The 17,328-nt window shown below is 36.0% G+C and overlaps 1 protein-coding gene across 8 annotated transcripts in view; it reads right to left on the bottom strand.

Moving 5' to 3' along the window:
- Positions 1-17,328, bottom strand: part of ABCB7 (ATP binding cassette subfamily B member 7) — a 786,091-nt gene that overhangs the window by 670,823 nt on the left and 97,940 nt on the right. For 4 of the 8 annotated variants that reach the window (XM_081759543.1, XM_081759547.1, XM_081759546.1 and 1 more), the window contains one exon: positions 15,814-16,082. The exons of the other annotated variants lie outside the window; for them this stretch is intronic. The gene's annotated coding sequence lies outside the window, so the exon portion shown is untranslated. The remainder of the gene's footprint in view (positions 1-15,813; positions 16,083-17,328) is intronic. 8 annotated transcript variants of the gene reach the window in all.

Genomic DNA, 17,328 nt, shown 5'->3' on the forward strand with positions numbered 1-17,328 from the left:
GAAAACAAGCTCATATTACAACAAAATCTTTCCCATCCAGTACAGTCAGTTCCAACTGGTTACTACATAAAGGTAGAAGCGTGCAGTAACAAATGGAGCAAGGGATGCAGAGGATGAGGCAAGGGAATGGAATAAATTGATGCTCGTAGTTCACCGTCGTCATGGATCCACGACTAGTATGCCAGCAAATCATCGATTATATGATATCTATATTCTAGTCTGCCTGTCAGCACTGTCTTTCACTAACATCAGGATTTTTCCTTGCTCATTTCCATCACAGTTTACAGTTTGCTGAGAAGGAAATAAAAACTCGGATGTCCTCACAGAAAATTCAGGTGGGAACTAATATAATGTTTGCCTCTACCTTGCGCCGTGAATCGTCGTTCATCAGTGAAAATAAAGGTATTTTTTTCTAAAAATAAAAACAAAGTTAAATTATTTATGCTCGTTTTGTATTATTGATTTACACATATTTCTGGGCATTACATGCATACATGAGTTTAAGCCCGTCACGTATGAAGGATGGCGGGTCCTTGGCCAGCACACTCAGAGGAAAGGAAGGATGAATGAGACTTGTATGTGAGGTACCATCCCGGCATTTGCCTAGTGTGAGTGAGGAAAAACCTCATTTAGGATCGCTGGCCTGAAAACGCTGTTACACCTCTTCGACTAAATCGAACCGAAAGAAAGCGTTACATTTAAGCTGCGCCGGGGAAATATTTATGCTTGTAACGGCATACTGTAAATATACGATGTTATTCGGTTCATTCGCTTGCCTATACTGTTATCAGCCACTTTTGGGACACATTCTCTGCTTCAGCCTGGCATCTGGTGGAATACTGTAAAGATCATAAGGCAATGTATCACACGTTAGTTCTTCAATGCTTAAAGTAAGATAAGTTGCACCTTGGAAGTTTTGTTCTTACATAGAAAATGCACTTTTATACGTAACAAGAGGTTAAGGTTCAGAGATAAAGTGCACAAAAGCAGGACAGGAAGAAGCAAACGTATTGCTAGAGGAAGAGAAAATCGAAGACGCTACGACGTTCTTTATTTAGGAAGTCTAATATCCTTGGACGGAAGAAGTGAAAATGACGTAAGTCCAAGAATAGCGCAGGTTAAACAAGCATTCAGTAGGAAAAGAGGACTGCTAACATCAATAAATGAGTCGCTGGACGTTCGAAAACGATTTATTAACGATTTATTTATTTATGGAGCATTCCGCTTTACGGATCAGAGACGTGGACAATGAGAAAAGCTGAAATATCCAAGCTGGAAGCACTTGAAATGTGGTATTGGTGCAGATTGCTGCGCATATCATAGACTGATAGGAAAAGGAATAAAGACGTACTAAGGAAGCTAATGAAGTACGACAGATCAAGAAGATAATGAAAAGAAGAAACATCATGCCTGGCCATCTTATTCGACACTCCGATTAAATCACCGTGTTGATAGAGGAAAGGCAGAAGGAAAACCACGAAGGGAAAGACCAAGGATAGAGTATCTAGATGCAGTTACGAAGAGACCTTATTAAAGTATAAAACAGCTCTCCGAAGGGAGAGAAATGCTTTTAAACTTTCCATGTTGCCCACCAATGTATGGTTGAGGTGAGAAAGACGACGATGTTTCAGAGAAAAAAAAAATAATCTATTCATTACTTTTTCTTATATTGTGTTAAATATATTTGACAAAATAAGCGAAAATTATGTTGCAGCAAAATAAAAGTTGTGTGGTGCATTTTTCTAAATATTACTTGGGAATGATAAGGCTTGTATAGTGAAACTGCATTGAGTGAAAGGCTTTTCATCTTTCTATTTAGTTTCAAAAATAGTAATTACATTAACATAGGATATAATTCTAGTTTTTAGTCACGTCGAAAGTAAGTATCAACCAATTGACGTAACTACAAGAGTTGATTCCTTTGTAAATAATAATGCGCTTTCATTTACTACTTGCTCAAGTTTGCTCAATGTACAAAATTTGCATCTTGTTATGAACCTTACTATCTTTACGTTTATGTTTATTGTCATAATTCCACTTCTCGAGTCAAAATCTCTTAAAAAATGTTAATCCTTTTTGAACATTAAAAGCTTTCAAATTCAAACCAGGTATGACATATTTAGGTGATCTGATTAGTTTTGAAAGTAAAAGTGATACAGCAATAGGCACTGATCAGATATGGAACGGACATACTTTGTACTATTTTACTGAATATAGAACGGTAAACTTGCGGGTAGAGAATAAAAAGGATCCATTTATGGATTGTAAACAAAGTCAAAATATCAGTAACAGGGATTTGGTGAGAATGGGCCAGTCAGGGTTGGCTGATTTAAACCAGCTTTTTTTTTTTTTTTTTTTTTTTTTAACTGGTTTAAACCAAAAACGAAAAATGTTCGTAAAAGTGTGTGTTCGTAAAATCGTGATGAATACGAATACATATTTATGGATTATCACGTTTCACTCCCGTATGTTATTCGTGTTATGTTCAGACCTACATCCCCCATTCATTACTCAAAGAGTTGGAGTTGAGTTTAACGCCCCATTCAGCAGCGAGGCTATGTGAATCTCCCACGCCAAAGCCGCGTACGCTAACCGCTTAGCCACGAAGGAGCTCACATTACTCAAAGAGATTATAGTACAAAAGCAACTTTCGTTTTTTTTATAAGTTTATGAATGTTTCTTTTGTGATTTGTTATAGTTTGTTATTATTGTTATGCAGTTTCAATCAAAGAAAAATTCTGAATCTTGTTTCGTTTTAATAATGTTTACTATTGATAAAAAAATATCAAAATGCAGTACTTTTTTTTTGGGGGGGGGGTCATACAAACCTATGAACTTGGACTAAATTAGTTCTGTACTCTGCATTCAGTAAAATGGGTTCCATTGTGCAGCTGTTTTATCTTTTTGTCCTTCTGAAATGACTCTTGACAATTATATTAACAAGTATGTAAAGATCAGTACAACGTATTTTTATCAGGAGTCCTTCGTGAGTCGGCAGACCTATCGCATTTGTGGCCAATTAGTCCCGGTTTCGAGTTCAAATGGAGGACAGTTTCTCTCGGATGTAAGCCGAGAAGCGGTTTGGATTCCGCTTTAAGCGTATGTGGCCTCTTCCAGCATAATCCCGTTGTTGCATAATAACACCAAGACGAAACAAACTTATTTATATCTATATGTGATGTAAATACATAGAGCAAATTATTTAAACCAAAAAAAAAAAAAAAAAGTTTAAACCAAAAAAAAAAGTTTTTCAATAAAAACCATGTTTTTTGCCAACACTGGGGCCAGTCATTTGAACCAATTTATGATGGTGGTGAAATAGCCTCTGAAAGATCTGGTACCCGTAGATGGAAAACAATCTTTGTGCAACATTCAAGTACATGAAAGTGAATTAAATTACAAAGAACCCAACACTGAAGTAGGAAAGAGCAACGTGATGGGTCATACAACCCATATGCGGCCAGTCTGTACGAAACCATTCTCTTGGATGTGATTTTAGGTTTGATAAGTATTTATTACAAACTGTCTATAGATTTGTTCAAAAACCATTACAGATTCCTTGCGCGGACAGCAGTAATAGTCGACTATTTTGCCAATTTTTATTGAAGGTGGACTTATTAACCATTCGTGGAATTGCACCGATCGAAGTTAAATTTGGTTTCAGTGTTATTATGTAAAGTAAAGGGAAAAGCATAGAGAGAGATGCAGATACTGGTGAATCTACAATGTGTCGCTATATATCTAAAACGTTGTTACAGTTATTTGTACAGGCTGTCTACTATTATTCATATGAAGTTTACGCAACAAAACTTATACCGTATTTGCATAAAACTGAACTTCTTTATAACTTCGTCCAAGCCAATGTTAGTATTTTGAATGTTTTGAGTATCCCAATGAGTGAAGGCAAATACCGTACAGTCATGTGCAATTTAGTTGCAGCAGAAGTAAGAAATGTATTAGTTCTAAGACAAACTCCTACTAGTAAGCAACAACTCCTAGTTCGTTCTTTCCCAACTGAAAATCTACCAGGATTTTTCAAACTGTTTCTGTACGTCAACAAGCTGGTACCGCTCATGGAGGGTTTGGTAGCATGATTTTTTTCCGCAAAAGATTTTACCTTACCCAGAGAAAAAATATACAATAGTTGTAATACGTGTAATCAGCACATCCATCGCTCTATTACGTATAATTAATCTGGTAATAACTTTAAAAGGGAAGAAATAGAGATTATGGTGTATCTCAATCTAGCATAACTAGTACGAATCAACAGCATGTAGCACAAATGGTGGTTTCTGTGTGTTGCCAAACATACTCAATCAACCTTGTCGGTAGGGAATTTCTAAATCAGCTTTTACAAAAATGTTAGCTAAAACCTAAATGAATTAATATCTTCATTTCTGACATTCCTGCGAATGAAACAATTAATGAACTAGTGCAAATCATACTTTTTGTGAAACGTAAAAGGTTTGTAGACCGGTTTGCAGTTGTGGGCAATCCTGATCTCAAACCGTTTGTAGGTACATTATTCCTTCGTGAACATCAGATTCAAAGAGGTTTACATATTTTTTCACAGAAAATATAACACTAGGTATTACTTTTAATGTCGATATATTAACAACAGGCATTAAGAGAGCAACTTTTCTGACCCAGTTTCTAAATTCATGGTTGTCCACGAAGGTTCCATGTCAACATGCTTATCTGGCATCCGACCTTGTGAGAGTCACAATCCTAGTTTGAAAACTGATGTTGGAGGAAAATTGGCAGTTTATGGGAGAACTATCGTTGCCAGGAGCAGGAGGTGCAAGCTGCGGCCATCAATTTCCGAATGCATATATTTATCAGGAAGCTGGATTCACGAGAGACATGTCTTGAGCTTCTACCCACGTCTGATTATCTTTTGGAAAATATTCAGTCAACTTCATCTCTAATTATTTCGAAGAAAAAGAAAAAAGGCAAAGTTAATGTTTTAACGAATCTCTTTGCACATCAAGTTGAAAGTTATGTTAACACAGAGGTCATTTGTAACAAATTAGACACCCTCAAAGATACTGAATTTGAGATTCAATTGAATGATAAAAGTTCTTCAGTTTTCCAACCTTCTCTTCAGAGAGGAATTATTTGATGACCTGACAGAGAAGAGAGTTGCTGAGAAAGTCCAGGTTCCTCGTATGTTTCGCCCTGTTTCTTAGTACGGAACAATGTCAAGACAAAATGGTTATTAATTAATTACTTCAATATAAATAAAAAATGCCATAGCTTCAGGGTATCCAACTTCAAATATAGAGAATTCTATACCTAATATAGGGTGTTACAAAGTTGTTTGCAAATTGAATCTCAAGATGAGCTATTTCCAGGCTACATTGTCAAAGGAGTCAAGAAAATATACAGTATTTGTAACCTCCACTAGGCTAATTTCCTTTAAGTCTCTTCCAATGGGGTTCTGTCAGCCAGGCTTTGCTTTAATTAGTGTTTTAAATAAAATCTTTAGCGACTTAATTGAGGATAAATTTAAAATTGTTCATGGATGACATTTCTGTCTATTCATATGGCATCCAAACTCCTAAAATAGTTTTTAAAAGGTGTTGGAACGTCTAGAAGATTGGAATATAACAATCTCTCCCAGGAAAACTTGTTCTTTAAAAATAAAACACTACAGTACTATATAATACGTCACATCATCATCATAGTATTCTGTCATTAATGGCACGTCACTTGCCACAACTGAAAAGCTTCCATGTTCCAAGATCTTTAGCTAACGTCTTAGTGTTCACATACAATTTTTCTCTTTTGATACCGTCCATTAATTATAGCCTCCTTCGCCCCCTCTCTTTCCTTCCTTCTACCATACCCTCTAGCACGTCCCTCATGATATAGTTCCCTTTTAGCCAATGTTCCAACCAGTTTTTCTTTCTTTTCAATAATATATCAAATTTTCGTTTCTCCTCCACCATTTTTAACACCCTCTCATTCGTTTTCTACTCGACCCAAATAATTCTCCCCATTCTTCTCTCCACACACACATTTCGAAAGCTTCCAGTAGTTTTTCATCACTTTTGCGTACTATCAAAGTCTCTGCCCTATACAGTACAAAACTACACACGCAGCATTTTATGATTCTTTTTTCAACTCTTTATTCAACGTCCCACAAAATACACTTTCCTTCCTCCTAAAGGCTTCTATTGCCATTGCTATCCTTGCTTTTATTTCATGTTCACACTTCACATCATCACTAATACCACACAGGTATCGAAAGCTGGTCACCTGTTCTATCCCCCCACCACCACCACTCCTATTTCTATATTTAACACCGATCGTTTCATTCCAACGATTGTGACTTTTGTTTCTAACATGTATTTTCATCCCATATTCTTCACAGTTCTTCTTTAAGTTTTCTAACATCTTATTTTCAGATTCCGTAACAAGCGCATATCATCTGCAAATAGTATACAACTAATCATTCTACCTCCTATCGAAATGCCATCTTTATTACGTAGGCTTTTTTGACTATCTCTTCTAGATAGATATTAAATAAAGTTGGCAAGAGACAGTATCTCTATCGAACTCCACTTCGAAGTAAACTTTCCTCTATCATTTCCTCCCCAATTCTAACACTTACTTGTTCGTTCATATGAAAAATTTTATGAGTCTCCGATCTTTCCATTCCAACCAAACCTTCTTTAGAACTCCCATCAATAATTCCCAATTCATTCGGTAAAAAGCCTTTTCTAAATCAATAAATACAACATACATGTCTTTCCCTTTTTCGGTAACTCTTTCACTGATTACCCTTAACACTAGCAGCACGGAGGGGTCAATTTGACTCAAAACAAGTTTCTCTTTCTTTCCTACGGCGTTATTAATGAATGGAATCTTTTTTTTAAAAAAAATATGACTTTTCATCATTGTTTGAGATGTAAATATATAGAAATTTTCAACAATGTACGGTAGATAACTTTCGAGATTTTGTCTTATACCTTTAAGCACGGCTGGGTCATTTTGACCTAGCTTCTTATTTGTGTGAATTTGTTACACTTTTATCTTTTTTCTTCCTAAACTGTCTGTAATCTTACCTACATTTTGAAATGTGATATATAATTTGGTGTGTAGTTTATTTCCTTTCAGTTAGATTGCAGTAAGCCCGTCCTTATTATTGCCATTGTGATATTCAGCGAATTTATATTCATTTTAGTTGTTGCTTTTGAGTTGTTCAGATTGTGGTGTGCTGAAGTCTTCATAACATGAGCAACCGACCAGGTAAAGAATATTTCAACACTCCGGAAGAGGCATTGGAATATTATTTCTAGTGAAAACTCTGGCAGTGAGGACTTTTCAGAAATTTCGGATGAAGACTATGTACCGAGTGAGAAAAGAAGTAAGAACGTAAATTTTGAATCAAGTGATGGTGAAAGTAGTGAAACAAATTTAGTCGTTTCGAGTGAAAGATCCTCTACTTCTACCGCGACTGTTGCTGTTCGAGTGCGCGGATCTACTCGTGTTTGTGGTCGAAGAGGTGGTCATCCAAGATCTGCAAAAGAAAATGCAAATCAAGATACTCATGTTGGGTCAGCGCAAGTTCCCAGATTTCCCATAGCCTTCGAAGATCGTTCTGCTGATGGAACACTTTGGAGAGTCGTCTCTCATGGACATGATCCACATACAGCAGGTAGACGTTCAGTCCAAAATATTCTACGACATACAAATGGAACAACTTCTCTTGCAAAACGCAATATATCTGAAGATAGTTTGTGTAGTGCTTGGCGCCTCATGATAAGTGAGAACATTCTTAGACATATAAAACGATGCACAGAAGAGAAAGCCCGTTTGAAGTCAGGTGATCCTACATGGTCGATCACATTAGGGGACATAGATGCATTTTGCGCTATCTTGTACGCTCGAGGAGCATACGGCACCAAATCAAATTCAAAAAGGAGTCTTTGAAACAAAATTTGCGGTCCACCATTCTTCAGAGAAACTATGTCAAGAGATAGATTTTCAGAAGTTACGAAATACCTCAGATTTGACATCAAAGCAACTCGCAGACAATGCCTGTCCACAAGTAAGTTTGCGCTTGCTTCAGAGGTATGGAATCCATTCATACAAAATTGCATTTCTTGCTTTCAGCCAGGTCCAGATATTAGAATCGACGAGCAACTGTTTCCATCCAAAACAAAATGTCCATTTTTGCAATATATTGCCAGTAAGCCAGATAAATTTGGAATCAAGTTTTGGGTTGCAGTTGATGTAGATACTAAGTATATATGCAAAATGGTTTTCCATACACAGGCAAAGACGAAAGAAGACCAGCTGATGAATCAATTGGTGAGAATGTAGTTTTACGATTGTTGGATACATTCAAAGGGTAAGGTCTACATGTTACAACTGACAATTTTTTCACCACATCTAAGCTCGCAGATAAGCTCAAAAGTAAATCAATTAGTTTGGTTGGAACCGTGAATTGGGCAAGGCGAGATACCTCCATCAGTAAAAGAAGGCCGAGAACCTCACCTAAGTACAACAATATTCCAGAAAACAGGTTCTGATGCAACACTGACTGTCTACCAGTGCAAACCCAGAAAGAATGTTCTAATTCTTAGTACAATGCATTCTTCTGTTGATGTTGCCACAATGAAAAGAGAGTTCCACAGACAGTAAACTTTTACAATGACACTAAGTTTGGGGTGGATATTGTTGACCAAATGGCTAGGCTCTACACTGTGAAATCCGGTTCTCGAAGATGGACTATACATGTGTGGTATAACATTCCTAATTTGGCAGCCATAAATGAATGGATCCTGTATAAATTGACAACTGGTAGGCATATTAGTCGAAGAGATTTCATCTTCAAGCTTGTCATGGAACTTAGTGCTCCATATATGGATATCAGAAATCGACCAGTCAATAGCACAAAAAACACACATGCTAAACGAGGATAACGACCCAAGAGTAATGGAGAAGCGAATGCGTTGCAGAGTTGGTAATTGTACAGGGAACAAAACTCGTGACGTGTGCATGGGATGCTAGAAGCCTGTATGTGGAAAGTGCACAACGGTGACGACGGTGTGGTGTTCAAAATGTGTTGATGTCCAGTCCAAGTAACTGTATGCGAACTATCAACGGTATGTTTATAAGGATAGTTCAGGAAATGTTTTCGTTGGCTACAGAAATAAGTGAAAGATATAAGACCATGCTGATCGTGTATTTTGATTTTTGTTTCAATGCACGTGACAAAAATGTAAATGATTTAGTTACAGTTAACCACACCTGCTGTTATGACATGGTTATGTGAATATTGTTAATTTATTATTGTTACTATTATTGGTGGTGGTGGTAGAAGTAATCAGTAGTAGTAGTATTTATTATTATCAACGTAGGTATCGAAGCATGTATTGTGGGGCAAACTTATCCATTCATTAACCGGAGACACTATTATTATTATTATTATTATTATTATTATTATTATTATTATTATTATTATTTAGGTTGCCCCCGAAATTAATTTCCCAAGGTTGAATCCACCTTCGGAGCTTACAGCTTAAGCAAATATTTTCTCCCATACTCAAGAAGAATCGAACCCGAAACGATGGTATACAGCAGGACACTATCGGAAGAGCGAGATAGCCACAATATTATTCCCACATATTAATAAAACTTATTTTTGTTTTGTAATATGGTTCAATGCATGAATCAGTTATTTAGCAAATTAAAATCCCACATGGGTCAAAATGACCTATCAGTGCTTAGAGGTAGGCATACTAGGTCAGTACTTCTAGTGTTAATAATCCAATTGTATCTCCTGTTCCCTTATCTAGCCTGAATCCGAACTGCTCCTCTTCAACCTTTTCATTTGTTCTTCCTACAACCCTCTGTTCAGCATTTGAAGCAAAACTTTTAAAGCAAGCGATATAACACTAACAGTTCTATAATTCTCACATCTCTCTGGGTTCGATTTCTTAACAATCAGTTTCATCATCATCTTCAGGAAGTGTTTTGTCGCTCATTCTCCTGTTGCATATATTTAATTCCACAGTCGGAACAGGAGATATTCCGACAAATTCTTTCTTGCTTGTGTCTCTCATATTCTTAATAAATTCGATTGGTATATTATCTATCCCGGTTGCCTTTTCATTTCTAATCTCAGATATAGCATTTTCAAACTCATCCCGAAAAATAATCAACCCTTTATCATCCTCGCGTACTTCAGTTTTTACTTCAACATCTAGGCTACACGGTCTATCCCTACTCTGAATACAAGTCCTCAACATATTTTTTCATATTCCTAAGACTTCACTTTTCTTCCCTATCTTCCCATTGTTGTTTTCTGCTGTCATCGTAATACTCCCCCGTGTTTACTCCTAAATTCCATAGATTTTATCTCCTTGTGCATTTTCTCACATTTCCCAATTCTTTCCAATTCTTATTTTCTCTCATAAAACTCTTCCCTTGCTCTGTCTGTTTCCCTTCGTAACTCGTTGTTTAACTTCCTGTACATCTTTCTGCTCTCTTCTGTATCAAATACACTATAATACAAAAATAAAATGAAATATAATACTATCTCGGCTATGAATTTGAAGGGGGTAATAATAAGATTGATCCTGAGAATGCAGAGATCATCAAGAACTTACACCTAAGAATAAACGCTCGTTAGCCAGAAGGATGAATTGTTAGCTACGATCAAAGATGCGATTATTAATCATATTGTTTTAGAAGTCTTTGACTTTCGAGAATCTTTTGTAGTTCATGTTGTAGCGGCTGTAAGAGCTATAGCGCAATCCTTTCAGTACGATGAACACGAGAAATTGTATCCCATCTGCTTTTGGTCTAAAGAAATATCAGAGTGAATGATCTAAAAAATATATATTCAAGCCTAACATCACAGTGCTTTGTTTTCTCCTATCTAAATGTATGATATGTATTTATTTAGATTTATTTTCAATTCAGATAATTCTAGTTTGACTAGCTTAACTATGTAACCATAAAGGACAGCAGAGGTACGGTTATCTCATTGAAAGGGTTAGCAAGGATCAATATCATACTGTCGATATGAGATCCCGTCCTATCTATCTTGTGAACATTTATGCTACATTTATCAGTTCAGACCTTAAATGTCCTTCTAGAAACAAAAAGGAATTTGAGGATAAGGAAGTAAATATATCTTACCTTCACTTATGGCAAGATGCTCTGCTAAATGAACCGCTTCATAGATTGCAAAGGAAGGCAAATTAAAAGGGATTATAGACAAATTAGAAAAGGAAGCTGTAAAAACTACTGTATCAGAAATCAGGTTTTGTTGAAATAAATATTGAGAAAATAAATAATGCTTTACGAGCTGTAGTCTCTCAATCAATTGCAAGAATGGTATTCGAGTTCCACCAATGTCGAAGTAGTCGGAGGAGGGCATAGAGATAAAATTTATGTCCGAGAATGTAGTTTGTCAGAAAGATAATAAAAGAAATATTCCTAAGTATGGAGAATATTATTTTCGAAAGGTTATGTACTCTGGTCATATTTATTTTATTAGCACGATGGACCCTCTGCCGAGCAGCAATGGATTCAATTATATCATAGTTTCGACTGATGCTGCTAGTAGGTTTGCCTTAATAGAACCTTTATAAACTTGAACTCGCGCATTATTGGTAATAAATTGGACAAAATATTCCTACTACATGGAAATTCGAACAAGGTCATCTATAATAACAGATCTTGCTTCATGAGTAGTACGTTTTAAAATGTTCTTTTTAGCAGAAAGATCCGTAACATTATAACGTTAAGTTTAGGGATGGGCACATGTCGAGTCAAAGGTAATTTTCTCGAGTCGAGTCACTGTTTTTGAGGGCGAGTTTGATAAATGGCTCGTTCGTTAAGCTAGTTTTGAAATCATGACCTGATTAGACTAGAAAGCGAAAACCATGAGAAATGTAAGCAGTAATGTGGAATACTTTTAAAGTTGCTCATGAGAGGGGGCATTCTTTACATTTCATCTCGTCTTGAGAGCTCCTCCGTGGCTAAGCGGTTACCGTTCGCGCCTTTGGTGTGGGAGTCCCAGATTCGATTTGCGGAGGGAGTTCATGTGGTTCGGATTCCACATTAATCACTACGTACCGTCTTATATACCCTCGCTGCTGAAAAGGACGCTAAACTCAAAATCAACTCGTCTCACCTTGATAACGAGACAACAATAGATTTTTATAATTAGACAACCTTAAATGTCGTGAGCATCAAATAATAAGAATATACTGCAGTTCTTACTATAGACTTGCGCAGTCGAATTTTTTAGCCCAAGCACAAGCGTAACCCGGGCAGTGATGTCAACTGGCACGGCTCGGTTAAACTGAGCAAAAACTCGATCCAGCTCGGCTGGGATGATCCATCAGCTCAAATCATTGAGTCGATGGCTTAAAATGTTTCGGTTGGAATGTGCCATTGACTCGGCTCAATTGAGCCGATGGCTCTTGCCGACTCGGTTGAGATGAGCCACCGACTCGGCTCAGGTGAGATATCGGCTCGAGTCAGCTCGGCTGGGATAAGCCATCAGCTCGAGCAGGCTCGCTTGAGGTGAGCCATCGACTCGGTGCACGTGAAATGTGAGTTTTTTCTGAGCTCGGTTCTGTGGGGAACATGCCGTGAGCCGACCAATTTAAACCAATTGCATCATTAGAGTCGGCACAGATGGTTCAACATGATTTTCACTCATTGTATTTTCGTAAAAAAGTTTTCAGAAAGTAATATTAGAACTGCACTATTATTGATTTTCATGCTATCGGTAATATTTTAACTCGTTCATCTCGAGCATTGAAATTTTCTCCTTTTCTCTATTAAATAAAAATTTAAGACAAAGAAAATCTCTAGTGAGTGGGAACCCATGGGTGCCGCCAGATTTGTTACCTTAAACCGGCCCTATTTCTTACCGTTTACGTCGTTATTTACATGGAAGTACGCCTTGTTTAAAAAAAAAAAAAAAAAAAAGTGTTTCAATGTTATCTTTCTTTATCTTTGTTGCCTATATAAGTAAGACCCTTCCCATGAAAATTAGTAATTTCACTTTACATTTTCAAAAACAAAGAAAGAAAATAAGAACATATTCATAACTTGCACCTTAGGCTTACTTTTAAAATGTATTCAGTTTTACTGTAAACAGTCTAACAAATAGCATGCTGCTAAATCTCACTGTTGCAAACTACTTGAATTTCTTTCTCTCGTATGTAGCAACAGTGACACTTTCACCGAGTGGAACGCAAAATTTACATCTATAATTAGGTAACTTATCTGGCTCTTTACGTACATCGATATCTGCCTTTCCACCTGCACTCTATTTGCTGTACAATATGTTGCATAAGCAAGCGACCACTACGACTATCGATAGATTTCTGATACTTATACGCTGCTGAAGTCGTCTGCTGTGAATTTTACTGGGCGCAGCCATATTGGTTACAAACAATCTGTTGCTAGGGTGGTTGTTTAGGCAGTTTCAATGGCATTGTATGTAGCACCTGTGAGTCTTGTGGAAGACGAACTTAAAATTATGAAAAAAGCCGATATTTTTCACGAATAGCAGTGAATATATTTACTCTATGCATATAGGAATCCTATATTTATCATAATATGAAACAAAATTACTCTACATTTTAATTACTTCAATCGCCAATAACTTGCTGGACAACAAGTGAGTGAGAATCCCAAGCACGTACATGAGCGCCCCTTAGTAATAATTTTAGATTGAGTTTAATTAAACTTATGAAAATTGTTATGTTATATACTGTTGACCTTTTTTCTTTCTTTTTTTTTCTTTTTTTTTCTTTTTTTTTTTTTTTTTTAAGGCTTCAGTGAAAATGTTTATTATGGAAGAAAAACTTGACTTTTTTTTAAAAAATTAGTGATCAGATATTCGGAGCAAAGGAGTACAGCGCTATACTAACGAATGCGTTTTAGAACATACAATTACGAATACTTGATCTTAGAAACTTATCTCTTCGTGGAAATAATTTCCTAATGTATTCTTCATTCTTTTGTTGCCCATTCCCTGTTTGGCACTGAAATGCGCACCAGAAATAATTATTTAAGAGGTATAACTCTCTAACTATCATATATAATGTCCTAATGTTATCTGAATTATTTTCTTTGCGTCTGTCACAAACAGCGTACAGATTTGTAACATGTCAGCATACACACGTATTAAAACTCATAAGGTAAACACGTACCAACTTACATTCGGTGGTCACTTCACGTTAACACTACATCTATGATGATTAAGGGCAGCTTGAAGCTCGAGCGCATGTAAGGATGCATCTGTAGGGAGCAGGCGGATCAGTGAAGTTGGGTATTCGTGGAAAGAAAGACAGGTACGAAAAGCGTACACTAGCCTGGGTTATAACTACTACAAGTGGATTTGCATTCCAATTTCTTAGTAACGATGGCACATTTTTAACACTGTTTCTATGTTCTCCCTTTACATAAAATAATTTTCTCGCACAGAACTGTTTTCGTAGATTAGACATAAATTCTTTTAAAAAAAAAAATATCCCGTATTTCTCATGCGTACTTAGCGTAGATCGATAGCATGGAGCAATTATAGTTTATGTCAAACGAGATGAGACAAATTAACAAGTCCGGTCTAAACTTTACTATATTGTCTATACTATACTCTTACCAACATTCATATGCGGTAAGGTACGGTTAGGTTAGCTTGTGCTTACTTAAATGTGGTTGTTTTACATATATGTGTAACGCCGATTTGCCCATTTTAAAATCATCCATTGTCTGCAAATCTCAATTGTATCAAGAGTTTCAATTTTTTACACACATATGTAACCACAAGGATAAAAGTGTTATCAAACTTACGCTGGTGAGGATTGGAAAAAGCGGAGGCAGGCGAGTATCACACTCCATGGTGGGGCAGGCACTGTTCGAAGATTATAGTATACCTTTAAACGTGTGATTCAATTATCAGTTTACTAAGAAACGATTTTACAGTGTTCTGAGTATTAATATATATTAAACAGCGAAATTAGCCTTAAAATGTCACAAACAAACAAACAAACAAACAAAAAAAAAGATAGAGTAAGGGAGCTTTTGCTAAAAAATGTGTATTTTAATTTCTTTCTGGCAGAATATACAAGGAGAAAAATTGTCCTTCAAAAAATTGAGATATATCTGTTCGCCCAATAAATAATTAATCATTATATCGATTGTTGTACAGTGTGACTTTGCTATTGTTTCTCTTTAATATATTATATAGTACAATATTTCTAATTTCATTCTTGGGAAAACAAAAAACACATTACATGTACCTCTTAAACTGTTATGGTTATATCCGAAAACGAAAAAAATCATTTTAAGAGGCGAGTACCCTGTAAACTTCTTCATATAACCCACTCAAAGCTGGTTTGTTTGTAACCACCTAGCTGAACAGGAAGCGGAAATGACGTTTTCTTCACCAGCGTATTACGTCATTTCTGAAGAAACATGTATGGACGTAGCTTAAGAAATTTTTAAGGTCCAGTAACTTCATTAATATTGCGTAAAAAAGATATATATATATATTCCAGATACTGTTCTTTTTAATTAATTTAAACAACATTAATTTTTAAAAAATAGTGGAAATCCCCGTTGTCGAACTTTAATCAATCTTATTTACTGATTCCTTTGTGTCCTCCAATCACACTAATTTACTGGAGCTAAAATCTTTAATATTGAAAGGGAAAGTGGGATAAATTCTGCCAAATTGCAAATCTATACAACCATCTCATAATTACCTTAAGCTCGCTTTTACTAGCACTGGGCGCCATTAATTATTATTAGTACTATGAAAATACGTACCTACTTGCCCCTCCACTGATCGGAGCTCTCTGTCTTCCTCCAGTTACTGTTTAGCTTTGGCTCTTTTTAACTTATAATAAATATTCCAATGACGGTATCTGGGAAGTCAAATTTGAAGTATTTTATTTTTACTCGTAGTCTGCATTTTAACTATTGTTCTTCGCCCTGCACTGTATCTTGGATAAAAATTTTCCAAACTAAACTCCTTTTCCCATTTCATCGCATCATTGTTTGTTCACCTTCCACTCTTCCTTCAGTGTATATTCTTCCTGAATAAGTGAAAAACTTTATTTAGTACCCTACCTTCACTTGTAGTTCGAAATATGTGTATCATACTTAACGATATTTTCCGTTTATTTTTGTTTGTAGGTCATTGTTAAAAGCTGACTCTCACTAACCGATAAATTGAATGTATCATACTGGCGTAAATATTTTCCGGTCATTTTAAGCAATGGAATCTCAATGGTTTAGTGGTAAAATGCTCATCTCTCAAACGATAGTTCTCTGGTTATATCCCAGGCATGAAAGTCTGAGATGGAGAACATTGTGTTCGTATGTCTTCTCGGAGTTCTCCCGTTTCCTCACACATTCTCATTTTACAAATTATTTCGTTATCATTTACTTTCATTATTCATCGTCTCCTTTAGCCTACACGGCATAAATGTATAAATTTCATTTCTGTAAAGAGAGAAATATATAAAATAAGTACCACATGTACAGAGACGTTGGTTTGTTTCTAAACTGATTTTTAGTCAAAAATATCAACATCTGACGATAAAATATTATACAATGATGTCAGTCTGAATTATAAAGAACGTTTATAACTCATAGTCTGGGTGTTACATATGTTAGTAAAGTATGAGTGCGGGTAAGGCGAGAAGAACAGAGACCACTAATTCGGAGGCAATTTTTCCATTTATAATTTTATAGAGAAGCAGCAAGTCTGCCACCATGCGTCGAGTAAGTGAAGTCTGTATATTAAGTTTGTTTAGGAACTGTTTTATTAAGAGTACGCGCTGAAGGATTTCTTCGATTGACAATGGCAAGAAAAATGTGAAGAACAGAATCAAAACGGGGTAAGTTTGAAGCACGGACCATATTCCATATCGGGGAGCAATATTCAATTTTAGGAGATACAAAAGCTTTGAAGACAATACTGAATGATTTGAGATCGCGAATTTTATTAAATCTGTAAAGAATACCCAGTATTCTCATAGCACTCTTCACAGTAACAGTGACGTGATCAGCGAATATACGTTTCTCATCGAATAACACTCCGAGATTTTTGTGCATCGCTACTCTTTCGATAGGACTGTTATTAAAGTATTTGTGATAAATGTTATTTTTCTTCAAAGAAATACTAAGAGTGAAACGTTTTTGAGGGTTGAAGAGTGAGACAGTTTTGAAAGTTCAATTTTATCTTCCAAGTCGCACACCAGTCAGTAAATTTCGCGATGATTTGTTAAGTTATAGGGCATCGTATATGGAAGAAATTTATGGAAAATTTTTCAATCG

This window comes from Thermobia domestica, chromosome 5 (genome assembly GCF_964235325.1).
Source record: "Thermobia domestica chromosome 5, izTheDome1.hap1.1, whole genome shotgun sequence".
Taxonomy (NCBI): Eukaryota; Metazoa; Arthropoda; class Insecta; order Zygentoma; family Lepismatidae; genus Thermobia; species Thermobia domestica.